Genomic DNA, 15,214 nt, shown 5'->3' with positions numbered 1-15,214 from the left:
GATCTGTTGTTAATCAAATATGTTAATAATTCTTCGCTTATAACTAAAATATGACTATTCGAATGTGAATAACTTCTATGCACAAAAATAAATAATAATTATGGCAGTGGCCCAGAGGATAATATGCAGGTAGACTATCGCACATGTGCAAATTATAGCGTAGCGGAAGTTGGAGTATAAACTGAATGGTACTGCTTTTTGAAGGTGTTCCCTTTAAATAAATCGGTTAAAAAGCTTCCTGCCCGTGGCCGGATTTGGCTATACCAGGACACCTGGAAATTTCCCGGCTGGTCCTCCTCTCCATGAGTCTCATACAGAAAGACTTATTCAATATATAATCATACAAATGTTAAACTTGGTATCTACAATATGTTATTCTCAAATGAAAAAAAAAAAGAAGCTAGTAAACAATATCCATTTAAAAGATAATTTTATTAGAGCTGTTCTTATCTTAGGTATTTTTGACACATCGACATTTTTGTTCATAGTACTTTAGTTCAAATGGTCTATTGTGTCATATCTATATAAGTGGATATTCACAGTCCGATTTACATGCTGAGAGGGCAGAAAAACCCAAAGCTACTGTATTACCGTATAAAGAACTCTAGAAAGAAATTAAAACGAAAAGAAAGATAAGTGGCTTTCGATCACACATTCTTCAAGCTACTGCATCGAGCTCCATTGCGTCTCCTCCTCTGCATCTATCTCTTCCATCAACCTATTACTTTTATTATAATTACACTATCTCTCCCAACATGAGGTAGATCTCGTATACGGTCTTTTTAGATAACTAGTAAGGTAAAACTTGCACATTTTAATATTTTGTACTTCTGTTTTTTCTAATTCTCTGGAACGTTAATTCCCCCCCGTCCTCCCCACACGTTCATTGCTTAAGTATTTGCCTTTCGCAGTTTTCCGATCGCGACGGTTTGCCAGTCTCCACGACTTGGGGGGGGGGGGGAAATCCTGTAGTTAAAAAGTTTTTAAAAAAGTTGAGCAACCACAGGTTTCCAGCCCTCCTGTTAACTGCCAGTGCGCCCTTGTAAATCATGCATAAGCAAAGTATAATCACAGTACATTAATAACAGCAAGACGTGCATGTCATTTTGCTATATTGTACTTGGCTTATAAACGAAAAGTTTTTTTTGGGGTCGTTTTTTTTCCCCATAATGTCATTGATCTGTCATATTTAAATTTAAATTGATTTGGTAGTTATTGGCGCATCGGCTTCTGTGGCCATATTGCACCTCCCAAGGTTTTTGCAGTACTTTGATCCAAGCCCGAGGCGGGAATCGAACCCGCGACCTTTGGGTTGCCGGGCAGGTACTTTACCCACTCGGCTAGCCCGGTCGGCTATCTGTCATATGCAAATACCTTCACAACAAGTTGTCTAGGTATAACACACCACTTCTTCCCTATTAGAAAGTCATTTCTGTTTAGTTATTTCAATGACACGGTTGGCAGCACCAAATCAGTGCAAAAAGAAAAAAAAAAAGCTGTGTTCCATAAAGCTACAATGAGAGATACTAAATTGTAGTAGCAGTATAAGCTTTCACAAATAAAGAGATTTTTTACATGATCCTTCATACTTATTCGATAAATACAGTACATGAATTCAATAATCAGCCAATTTTAGAATTTTGCAACATACCTGCATATCCAAATGCATATTTGGTTAGATAATGTAATCAGGTTCCCCTTTCATACGATATGTGGCTTGTTTTTTGTTTTTTTTTAACACGTTATCAGGACTGCAATTAAATATAGGCTAGAGAAACAAATTCAAATTATTATTTTAACGGCACCACAATTTGTCGCTCATATCCGTACGTTCTGCTTGATGAAAAACTTGGAATAACTTACTGGGGAAAACCCAATCCTTTCACTCGAGATTGGCTATATACAGGCTTGATTGAAATGAAGAGTACTTCAGAAATTCTTCCAGTCATCGAAGGAAATCGAACTCAGACCTCTCCAGATGAACGGTAGATAGCGATATATCTTGCAGACTAAGCTGACACGGAGAATAAGTTAACATACAGCATATTTTTCGATAACAAATGCGCCCTAGGGCTTGGAGTGCATTGTGTAATTCAGTAATTTTTAAGGAGGGCAGTTTTTCTGTGCGTTTAGTAAGGACGACAGCAAGAGAATTTTTAAAGTGCGCGAGCTGCGAGTATCGTCTTCTGTGAAAAAAAGTCACGCGGCGAAACTGGAAAGTAAAGTCATCTTTATTATACGCAGTTTTTAAATACTTTAGCAAGTAACAAAAACAAATAAACAAAAAACCTTGAGCAGTGCGATATTTCTATATTTTAATGGTGTTTGTTTTAATATAAAGTTCGCTGCTTCTGTATATTGGACATTTCCCACACTTTATTATTATCATTAGCCATATTACCCCAAGGGCTCACATCTGGTGAGTATGGGCTTGGCACACCCAGGGTCCTGAGCTGGATATCATCATTCTTCTCTTCTTTTCTTGGTGATTCCCTTCTACTTCTCTCTCTCTCTCTCTCTCTCTCTCTTCAGGGTAATTCAGAATTTTTGTTGTTTTGGCTGTTGCACCATAAGCCTCAGACTTCCTTGCACCATATGACTAATAATAATAATAATAATAATAATATGGTGCGAGGAAGCCTGAGGCTTATGCTGCCAGCCAAAAAAAAAAATATATTTCTGAGTTACCCTGAGAGAGAGAGAGAGAGAGAGAGAGAGAGAGAGAGAGAGAGAGAGAGAGAGAGAGAGAGAGTCAGCAGTAGAAGGAAATCACCAAGAGAGAGAAGAATGATGATATCCATCTCAGGACCATGGGTGTGCCAAACCCATACTCACCAGATGTGAGACCCTGGGGTTCATTGGACTACAGGCGGCAGACTACTTGTAGTTATTAAATAATTTATTTAATAAACAAATTTATCAACATTATTATGCAAGTTATTAAATAAAATAGCTCTTTAAAGAACTATTTATTTTTAATTTGATATAGTTCTAATAACATGTGCATCTAAAAATGGAAAAAAATTTGCCCCCCTTTAAAAATTCCAGCCGAAAATGTTCTTTTTTTTTTACCTGTAGCATATTTTGTTATCATCTAGGATGAAATAAAGAAATAGGTATATTACTCTATCAAAAGAAAAAAAAAATCCATCAAAATCATTTTGATAACTACCTTCTGAGTAGCATCAAGGAAAACGATATGATGAACAGTGACGTGCATGCATAGGCAGTCCTCAGACTTATTATTGTTATTATTATTAGCCATATGGTGCAAGGAAGCCTGAAGTCTATGCTGCACCAGCCAAAAAAAAAAAAAAAAAAAAAAAAAAAATTCTGAATTACCCCCCGAGAGAGAGAGAGTAAGAAGTAGAAAGGAATCACCAAGAAATAGAAGAATGGTGATATCCAGCTGAGGACCCTGGGTGTATGCTAAGCCCATACTCACCCGATATGAGTTCCCGGACTCACGTTACCCTTTGTGTTCCTACAAAGGGTAACATAAGTAAAACCGCTTTCCCTTGTAAACGATGGTATAATAAGGTAGTTTACGTTCTCGACCAAGTGTCCGATATGCAAATTTTATAAATAAAATAGCATATTTAATCATCTACCAATCATATATCTGTATTGTGCAGTAGTAGTCGTTATATATAACTATTTCCATAATCCACTCTCATATCAAGTGTCAACACTTTTTACTTTTAATATAATGTCCTTTTTAGTAATTTTCTTTATGACTCTATCACTTTGGCACTGATCTTTCCTTTTATCAACGATTTTTTAAGGATGAAATAAATTAAATTTGATTAGGGATTATACGGTTTCACTTCAAAAAATACAAATCCATTTATAAAGTATGTAGCATGGATGTTGAAATAAGAATCGCAGTAGTTACTACGTTCGTAAGTAATACAAGGGTGGATCAATAAGTAACACACTATTAACTGAAGCATCTTTATTATCTGAAATATTGTAACTATACTTCATATACATGAAATACAGTCTTCAACTTTGTGAAAATATCACAAAGAACCACCACACTTGCTGAATTTTCTCCAGTATGCTTTCCAGGCATTGAACGCACTTCGGTAAAAGTCAGGAGGATGATATTTACACCGACGTTGAACGTCAGAAATTAGTTCCATATCACTCTCAAACACCTTACCACATGGGTATGCCTTCAGCCCCTAGGCGCCTCCGTAGCCAGGTGGGAAGGAGGAGCAGCAGCAGCAGCAGTGCGTAGTACATGCTTCTTGATTAGACCGGGGTTCGAGCCCGTCACCACCAAATACGGAGGATGCGGAAAGGTCAAGGAATGACCACCGCATATCCCGCAGCAATATGGCCTTAGTTGCTAATGCTCCTAAAAACCAAATAACAAACAAACAAACAAAGCCTTCAGCCTATCAAACAAAACAAAAAAAAATGTGATGGGGAAAGGTCAGGGCTATAGGGTGGGTGGGCCATTATACTCCCTTCCAGCTGGGTGATCTATGACAGTATCATCTGTGCTTAAGGTCTTTTTATTTTCAGCGCTCGATTAAGCTTTTCCAGGGACAAGCAGTATCTTTCTTTGTTGATGGTTGTACCACTTTCGAAGAAATCGATAAAAATTATGCAAATTAACCCAGAAGAAAGTATCCATAAGGTTTGTCCAAGATTTGGAAAGTTTTGGCCTTTTGTTTATGGGTGATGTTGGGTGTGCCCATTTCACGGATTGTCGTTTCGTTTGTGGTCATAATGGAAGAGCCATATTTCATCACATGTGATGACCCTTTTAAGCACTCGGGACCGTTAGCACCAAACCTCTCCAGAAGATATTCACAGATCTCTTTCCTCGCAGCTGTCATCTCTCGTGTGAGAGCTTAGGCACCCACCGAGAACAGATTTTTCTGTGCCCCACTCTGTTGCTAATGGGCAAAACACTTCCCTTGGATATTTTCGCATCGTCCATCACTTGTTTGGTGATTATGCACTTGATATTTCAAATGAGCTGGTCAATGAGTTTTTCGTTTTCACTATTTGTGACAGACATTGGTCTTCCATCTCTTGGTTTGGCCTTTATGTCGAAATTACCATCCCGGTGGAGCCACATCTGGACATTAGTTCAACCAATTGTCTGGTCCCCATACTGCCAGGAGTTTTCAATCGGCAGATGTGGCCGTTTGATCCTTCGATTTCAACAGAAACTCCATCGCACACCATTGCCGGAAACGGCTGTCACAATATCCATCCCTATCTCCATATTTAAAAACACCAGAAAAATGATATTAGATATGTTAATAGGTAACTGTTAGATACGCGCCGGGTACCAACAACAATCACCTGATTTGACATAGTAAGTGATTGTACACTCTCACGTTCACGTGCGCGCTCTTTCAGTTATCTGAACACGCACTGTTTATTTTAATTTATCCTATTTCTAACGTTTTATGTTACGTTTTCATTTCCATGTGTATATGTACTTAGCTGATGAAGGGATACGCTATCCCGAAAGCTCTTATTTACCGTATATTAAAATTTATTTTAGCTACTGCTTTCACTGGTTCAGTTTTAATTTTTGATTAATTGGCGGGCTGCCTCACCACATAAAACAGAGAAATAAACGTGAAAATTTGAATGTTTTTCATTTGACAATAAATTTACAGTGAACACTTGTATTAACGCTGATGTGGTGTAGAACTTATTGGTAATTTTCTATCAAATCTTTAGAAAAGACCTGAGTTCGAATCCTGTCGATGACGGGAGGAATTTTTATGGGCATTTTTTACAACGTGGCTGAGTTAGTCCGTCTCAGGCGAGGATAACGTGTTTTTTCTCCCGGAAACTCGGGTTTTTCGTCCAGCAAAGCAGAAAATCGACCTCGGAACACGCAATTTATAGGCAGTACATTCGGAGCAACATGGCCTTAGTCACCGATGTTCCTAAAACCCAACAACTATCAATTCTTTTATTTATTAATTTTTTTCATTTTCTTATTTTTTATTATGTTTTAAATTTTTTTAATTCTTTTTATTATTATTATTTAATTTTATTTACTCTTTTTGTTGAATGGTTTGGACATTCAATACGTGACATTCGAGGTTTGCTGCGGTTCGCGCTCAGTTGTGGCACGCCTTCTCTTGGTGTAGACGGGTACCAGGACGCAATTTCCTGGTGCTTGTTACTTCCTAGTAATAAAGCAGCTAAACAACACATTCATTCATTTATTGAGTAAAGCGGCCCCTAGCCAAAAAAAAAAAAAAAAAAAATCTGCAAATCCGTCATACATATAGAAATAGAGTACAGTATACAATTATTTACAATACAAATTTCACATTCACATTACAAATCAACTGTTCTGTGCAATGGTCGTCCCCTCAGCTACAGCACAACAACCTGGAAAGTAGGCTACAGCAGAAACCGATTAAGAGACACTGTCCACAGATGAGCACAAGCATGACATCCTAGAGATTGACCATCGTCGGTATTCTCCAAAAGACGACGAGTTCAACGAACAGCCATCTACCACCAGCCAGAGAGCTCAACAGAAGCTCTCACAGAAGCTTAACCAGCGACTCCAAGCACTTGGAGTTGATCCAAGCAGGATCAAATCCAAGAAAACAACAGCTAAGGCTTCTTGCCAACTGCGTTGGCAGGAGGAGAAGTGGACACCCACCCATTGACTTGGCTTTGACTTTTCTGTCTTTGATATCCACCTTTCCATACAATACTATGGGAATATTTTCACACACTCGAAGCAGATCTCTATGCCAGTTTGGAACATTTTTGTATGTTACTCGTGACGTCACATCAAACATGATAATAGCACACTGTCCTTGAATATAATAACCATCTCTAAGACCTCCAAACTTTTCTTGACCTGCTGTATCCCACACATTAAACCTAATTGGTCCACGATTTGTGTGAAATACCAATGGATGCACTTCAGCACCCAAGGTTACTACATACTTTTCAAACTCTCTCAATGTAGTTTTTCCCGTCCCACCATCTCCAACAAGCACACACTTAAATGTAGGAATGCCATCGCCTTGGTCTGATGTTTGAGCTGGCATCTGCTGCATAGTTGAACGATATTCTATCTATCTTCCTAAACATCTCCGACTAATTCTGCTTCTCCATATAACAACACAGCACTACACACATTTCTGACCTCTCAGCAGAGTTTTTGTATCATCACATTCTACCACAGCGAAGTTGAACTAGCGTTTGGAAGCCGCCCTATATGAGATACTTACTATACATGTCTACTTATCTGATCACAATGTCATCAGAAGAGTATATCCTTTACGAGGGACTGGTTAAAGCTATGAGATGACTAAAGCTAATTATCTCAAGATATACAGGGTGTTTCAGTTAAACGTTTCAGAACTTCTAAGAGGGGTAGGGTACATCCTGACAACTCGAAATCATATAGCAATGTGGGGTCGGAAATGCTTTCCTGAAGCGGTGTTGTACACAGAAGCACCATAAAAAGAAAAGAGACCGTAAGTGAGAAATCGTTTTAATAATACATGAAAAGAAGCAAAAGGTACAGGGATTAAAGTAAGTGTTCGAAGTTTCTTCCACGGGCTACAATGCACGCCTCACATCTCCGACGCATGGACATCCGAACATTCTGGAATACTCCAGGCGAATTTCGAATTTCTTCGGCAGCTACTGCCGAAGAAATTCGAAATTCGCTGAGGAGCTGGTTGCAATTCTTGCAACCAGCTCCTCAGCATTGTCAACAGGGGTGTCATAAACTAGCGATTTCATAAGACCCCAGAAATAAAAATCAAGACATGATAGGTCGGGTGACCGAGCAGGCCAACGCACTGGACCACCACGTCCGATCCACTGTTGACCAAATGTGACATCCAGGTAGTTACGAACATCTCCGCTATAATGGGCAGGGGCTCCATCGTGTTGGAACCACATTGTCTGTTGCGTCGATGCAGAAATCTGTTCATCTCTCAAAAGTTGTGGCAATACTTGCTGCAGAAAGATCAAGTAGATAGGTCCGGTTAGACGACACGGTAACAGGTAAGGTCCGATGAGGTGATCTCCCATAATACCGGCCCATACATTGACCGAAAATCGAATCTGTGCTGCACGACGTCGTATTGCATGCGGGTTCTCGACCGCCCAGATATGGTCGTTATGCGTGTTGAAAATTCCTTCCCTTGTGAAGGATGCCTCATCGGAAAACAACACTTCAGCAGGAAAAAGGGGATTTGTAGCACATTTTCCAAGGTACCACTGTGCGAAAGCAATACGAGGTTGAAGAAACTTCGAACACTTACTTTAATCCATGTACCTTTTGCTTCTTTTCATGTATTATTAAAACGATTTCTCACTTACGGTCTCTTTTCTTTTTATGGTGCTTCTGTGTACAACACCGCTTCAGGAAAGCATTTCCGACCCCACATTGCTATATGATTTCGAGTTGTCAGGATGTACCCTACCCCTCTTAGAAGTTCTGAAACGTTTAACTGAAACACCCTGTATATGCACTGTCCTACCAAATGTCATAGGTCACTCGTCTGCAGAAAACTGTGTGATTATGAAATTTGCAAACACTCTGCCATATAAAAATAATAGTGGATAGTCTGAAAGTCATTCCAGACATATACGACAAAGTTGAGCTCACAATTTCAGAGGAGAATAAGAGTTAGTAATAGTATCAATAGTGGCAAATGATGCAAGAAACCAAACTTACGGAGCATATACAAAAAAAAAAAAAAAAAAAATCTCACGTCACCTGTCCATTCCGTCCAATAATTTGTCTAATTCTTGTTTGAATTTATTCAACTACCCACAACGACAGCTAGATGATTGTTCCAACAATCAACCACTTGCTGGCTGAAGACAAACTGCTGTGTGTCTATCCTGCACCGATCCTTCATCAATTTGAATTTATGCCCTAGCCTGTGTATGTAGTCTAAGCAAGAGGAAGAATTTCATCAGTATTGATCTTGGACCATCTACTCAAAGCCACAAACACTCCAATCAGATCACCTCTCAGGTGCGTAGTCTCCAGATGCTGAAATTTTCAAAACTAAAGCCTTTCTTGGTAAGAGCAAATTTTGTCCCCTCATCTGTCTTGTTACCCTTCCCTAACCCCGCACCTACTTTTCAAAAGGTCTAAATCCTTCCCAAATTGAGGACTCAGACCTGTATGCAGTACTCAAGATGCGGCCTACCCATTGCTTTCCTGGCATTCTGTTTGAACTGATTAGAGAACTTCATATCTGACTGCACAATTACCCCCAGGTTCTTTACGTTTCCACTGCCCAGAGTGTAGTACCACACAGTTGGTACGTTAATCTGGGATTACTGCAGCCCATATGTATACAGTACCATACATTTGTCAATTAGTACCACACAGTTGGTACGTTAATCTGGGATTACTGCAGCCCATATGTATACAGTACCATACATTTGTCAATTATTAAACTTCAATTGCCATTTCTCAGACCATCTACCTAATTTTTCTAGATCTTGTTGCAGCAGCTTGCATTGAACCTTGTCAACCTTTGTATCATCTGCATACTTAGACATTATCCCTTATATACCCTCATCAATATCGTTGATAAACATGGAAAACATCAATGGACCCAGCGCTAAACCTGTGGGACTCCACTAATAACATTAATCCACAAAGAATAGTGTCCGTTAAGAACCGCTCTTCATCTTCTCCCGTCCTTTTATCCACGGCAGTAACTTGTGCTTAATGCCACACTGCTTCAATTTATACAGCGGTCTCTTATGAGCAACAGTATTAAAACTTTTCTGAAATCAAACTACATGATATCAAAATTATTTTTTGCATTCAGTTCTTTTGTTACTGCGTCGTAGCATCCAATCAGAGTGGACAGACAAGATCGTACCTCAACAGATTGATGTGACTCCAATATAACTGCATTCCTGTCTACATGGGTCTGCATTACTTTTTTTTAACCAGTGACTTCATTATTTTACTTGAAACTGAAGTTAAACTAACAGATCTGTAATTACTCTTGTCACCTCTTGATTCCCTTTTGTGAACTGGGGATACATTTTCACATCCCCAGTCCATAGGAATCTGAATCCAAAGATGCTCTCATAATTATGGCTAAGCGTTTACTTACCTCCTTTGCTGCCTCCCTTAATATAATTGGATAGATCCCATGCACCCTAGATGCCTTTTTTTATGTTAACCTTCAACAATTTCTCTTTCACTTTCCTCTCAATTATCACAAAATCATTTAGCTCCCTGTTAGATTTTGATAATTTTTTGTCCTTCTCCCCCCTAAAGAACTCCTCATGTGTGAATGGAGATGCAAAATACCCATTCAGTGTATGAGTAATCTGAGCAGGATCATCAATTGTTAAACCATTGATATCAAGTGGATCAATATGATTCAGCACCTTCCTTCTTCTGTTTACATAAGTAAAGAAGTTGTTGTAATAGGGTTTTAGGAGCATCAGCGACTAAGGCCATATTACTCAGTATATACTGTCTGTAAATTGCGTGTTCTGTGCTCGATTTTCTGTTTGCTGGACGAAAAACCCGAGTTTCTGGGAGACAAAACCAAGCTATCCTCGTCTGAGACCGACTAACTCCGGCACGTTGCGAAAAAGGCCCATAAAATTTCTTCTTGTCATCGACCGCACTTGAACTCGTTCTTTTCCACCCGGTGTGAGGAGGCTGGCGATTCTACCAAATATGCTACCAGAAGGGCCAGTAAAGAAGTATTTGCTGCCTTTCTTAACATTCTTTGCCGAAGACTTCTGGTAATCTGCCTTAGCTTTCCTAAAATCCTTACTGACTTGATTGCAGACAATTTATATTTACTGTAGGCATCTGTATCAGGGATATTCATGTGTTGTTGTGGCGGATCCTAGGGTTTCCCCACTTCTTGTGTTGAAGCTTACGCCAAAACTAGCCATTTGTATGTAGTGTGTTATAATGTGTTCCATTGTTATGTTTTCGGCCGTGCCTGGCTCTTAGCAGGTGAGAAGCAGTAAGACCTGGTCACTACGTCTCACCCCCCCCATCCCCGCCACGTGGAGGCGGCCAGGATCTACTATCTCCTGCTGGGCAAGCCCAAGGCAAAGACCTGAGAGGGCATCTGTGTCAACTGAAAATTTATATGCTTTCCATGCATTTTTCCGGAAACTCAGTTTTTTCGTCCAGAAAACTGCAGATTGACCACAGAACAGACGCTGTTGTTGTTGTTGTAGGGTTTTAGGAGCACAATGACTAAGGCCGTATTACTCCGTGTATGTGTTTGTAAATTGCTGGTGTTCTGAGGTCGATTTGCTGTTTACTGGTCAATAAACCCGAGTCTCCGGGAGATAAAAAAACGCTACCCTCTCCTGAGACCGACTAACTCAGCCACGTTATGAAAAACGGCCTACAAAAATTCCCTCCATAATCGATGGGAATCGAACTGTGGTCTTTTCCAACCGGTGTGGGGGATGACGGCGATCCTACCAACTGTGCTAACCACAAGGGTCAGAACAGACGCAATTTACAGACATTATATATATAGGCCTTGCCGCCGTAGCCTAGTGGTCAGGCACGCGGGTGTATAAGTACACGTGGCTTGAGTGACCGGGGTTTAAGCCCGTGACTACTGAATATGGTGCTGTTTCTTGTATTATGTCTATCTTGTGAACTCCTCTGACCGTTTGATCGTCCCAGAGTATAAACAGAAAATTTATTTATTATTATATACGGCACAATATGGCCTAAGTTGCTAATGCCCATAAAACGCTATAACAACAGCCATTCAATTTTCTTTTCTGCCATAAATCTTATTACTTCTTCCCACATCCATTTAGTCTAAGCCTTGAACAGTATTTCTTAGTTGGTATTAAAAGTCTGGTAGCTTTGCGATTCCATCGCTGAATGCTTCCCATTTAGAATTCGCTGTTGGTAACATCATCATTTTATCACATTGTAACGGGTTTAAAAACTGACTAAAACCATTGTAATGATCTCTCTTTAAGAAAAAAATGCCCTTGAGAGTAACCATGTTTTTAAGTAAACACTGCATCATTATACTGTGATCACTACCACACAACACAATGGGTATTTTATCTGCAAGTACTTAATGCATGAAAAATCGCTGCTAATAATCAGACCAAGAGTATTGCTTTCTGTTTTTAGCCTTTCTAACATGCTCCTTGGTTGGATACCATAGGGGGAAATTTTCTATGTGCGCCGTATGTTCAGGAATCAAGAATTTCTAAGTCGACAGCTGGAAACTACTGAAGAAATTGAGGTCCAAAGATGTCACTGTATGGACTAGGTAAACTGGTCACAGTCGATGGAAGCAATGGATGCTATTGTTCTTATTGTGGATTGTTGTTACAGAGTTTTTTTTTTTTTAAGCATCAGCCACTTAGTGCCTCTTTTTCCTGTAAATTGTGTGTGTTATGTAGTTGATTTTTCTGTTTGTTGGATGAAAAACCCGAATTTTCGTGGGAGAGCCATGCTGTTGTCCCTGGGACTGACTAACTTAGCCACATAGTGAAAAGCCTCTCTTAAAAAATCGTCGTATCATTGACAGGATTCGAACTCGGGCCTTTTCCAACTGGTGTGGTGAGGATAATGATGATACCAACCATGCTATCCGCGAGGATGCAATGAATGTCGGCCCTAAATTGACGTTTTGGACAATCCCGTGTCTCCTGATTTTGGAAATTTTCTGAAAAGGGCTCTCATTCTTTCGAACTTCACAATGTTCCATGTCAGAAATCAAAGACTGTGAAAGAACAATTTGAAGAGAATTTCTTCGGAACACTGCAGCTGCCAGCACCAACCCAATGAACATCTTGAGAATAAGTTGGAATGAAAAATTAAGGCAGAATTAAGACTACCATCTTCATTACTGGAGCTCATGGATATTTTTAAAGAAACGAAACACTGTTGTCCTCGCGTGTAGCACAGTTGGTATGATTGCTGTCCTCCCCACACCAGGTGGAAAAGACCTGAGTTCGAGTCTCACGGATGACGGGAGGAAATTTTTCTAGGTTTTTACACAACGTAGCTGAGTTAGTCGGTCTCAGGCGAGGCTAGGCATTGTCTTTTCTCCCGGAAACTTTAGTTTTTCGTTTGGCAAATAGAAAATTCACCTCAGAACACACGCAATTCACAGACAATATATACAGAGCAATTAGTCGCTGATGCTCCAAAAACCCTATTGCAACAATGGAACACCGTACCACCAGTGTTCTACCAGAATGAGCAGAAAGTCTTCCGGGACATACTGAATCATTTATTACCACTGAAGGTGAACTAGTAAGCTGTTAATTCTCTTTGAATAAATACATCTTTTGTTAATAACCTCAACTCTCCCGTGACTTTTGGTAGGATAATGTATGCATGTCCGCACTTGGTGGTCATTAAAATATGACTACCTACCTAGTAACATGTCAGACCCCTCCAGAAGAAGCTAATGACTTCAAGCCTTCAAGCTAATGACTTCATCGATGTCTAGAGAGAACAACACATCTTCGGAATTATGGTCTGCTATATGTCTGCGCAGTAAGGTAGACAGTTACAATTATTGCGCAGTGGCTGATGGTTCATCCACAAGTCTATAGCCATTTTATCTCCTTCCAGATTGACATTGGGGAAGTTGAGGGCCTATGGAGGAAAATAAGTTCTCATGTTCTGCAAGCCATATTCATGTTCAGCCTAGTTAGCATGATATTTTGCCCTATTCAATGAGTCCACTGCCATTGGAGAACAACAGGAACATTAAAGAGTATACATGATTTGCTTTAAGATTCTGATAATCCAGCCACCAAGCATTGTTGCACAAGAATCGAAGGACCAAAATCCATCTCAGGTCAGATTTGGTGCGCGGCCGAATTTGACCCGACCCGAGATGGATTTCCATTTGGTTCACCAAGGAAAAACTTCAATCTATACTTTAATGGTGTCTATAACAAGGAGGATGTCTGAAAAAAAAAAAAAAAAAATTCTGACATTTCAAACATTTGCATATACAGTCGAACCTCCGAAATATGTCAAAGGCGATCTTGTCCTCGTAAGATTTTGGAATTTTCCAGATTTGAAGAACATCTTGTACTCACAAACAAAAGGAAAAATACTGCATTTCTACATTATACTTCATTATATGGGCAGAAGGATAAAAAAAAAGTGTAAAATGTCATATTATGGCCACCCGAAAACTAATTCAACTTTCCATGTGTGCTATACTAATTAAATTGTTCTCTGGTAGATTTGCCTGTTTTGCTGAACCCAAAAGCCTGATTTTCCTGGGGGAATGGGGGACCTTGCTGCCACGCCTGAGAGCGACTTACCCGGCCACGGAGTGAAAAAAGCCCATAAAAGTTCTTCGAGTGATTGATGGGATTCAAGACCCTGCCTTTCCCACCTCTGCCTTTGGTGTGGAGAAGACGGTGATTATAATCACTGTGCTACACTGATAAAGTATAATGGAAGATATATGGTGAATAGCGAATGAAAGTATAGTAAAAATAAAAATTATATGCTTTCAAAATTCATTACCTGTATACCATATATTGTTATTGACTCAACGCCAAAATTTTCACACAACTGCTACTCTGAAGTGCAACCATTGAGATTTTTTAACAAAGCAACATTTTCCACAAAATATACAGGGTGTCTATAAATCATTACCTGATTATGAAGCTCGATTAAATTTTTATTGTAACGGGAATTGTAAAACGGTTTGCTGTACTTAATAAAAAATATTTTTTATCACACTTCAATAAAACTTCATATGGGCACATTTAGTAGCACATTGAATATCTAGACGGTAGCCGATTTCATTCCAAATGTTTTGAAGCATCTCTGGAGAAATGGAAGTCACTGCCTATTCATCCGGTATTTTAAATCGTTGACGTTGTTGACATTTTTTGCATACACTTTCTCCATACAAAGAAATCCATCGGTGTAATGAACGGAGAACGAGGAGGTCATGGAATGAGACCATACCGGCCGATCCATCTGTTAGAAAATTTTTCATTCAGGAAATCGCGCATATGCAATCACCAGTGCGATGTTGCCCCATCTTGGTAACAGAGCACATGTGACTGCATATCTTCCAGCTGAGGTGCATCACACTTCGAGCATGTCTTGGTAATTTGTGGAGTTCCCTCACAGTGTTTTTATGGAAGAAAAATGGCCCAATGGACTTGCTGATGGACATTGCATTACCTTAGGACTATCACAATCATGTTCAAGAAC

The sequence above is a fragment of the Mastigoproctus giganteus genome, chromosome 7 (genome assembly GCF_048544385.1).
Source record: "Mastigoproctus giganteus isolate SK-2022 chromosome 7, ASM4854438v1, whole genome shotgun sequence".
NCBI lineage: Eukaryota > Metazoa > Arthropoda > Arachnida > Uropygi > Thelyphonidae > Mastigoproctus > Mastigoproctus giganteus.
This window is presented reverse-complemented; position numbering follows the sequence as displayed.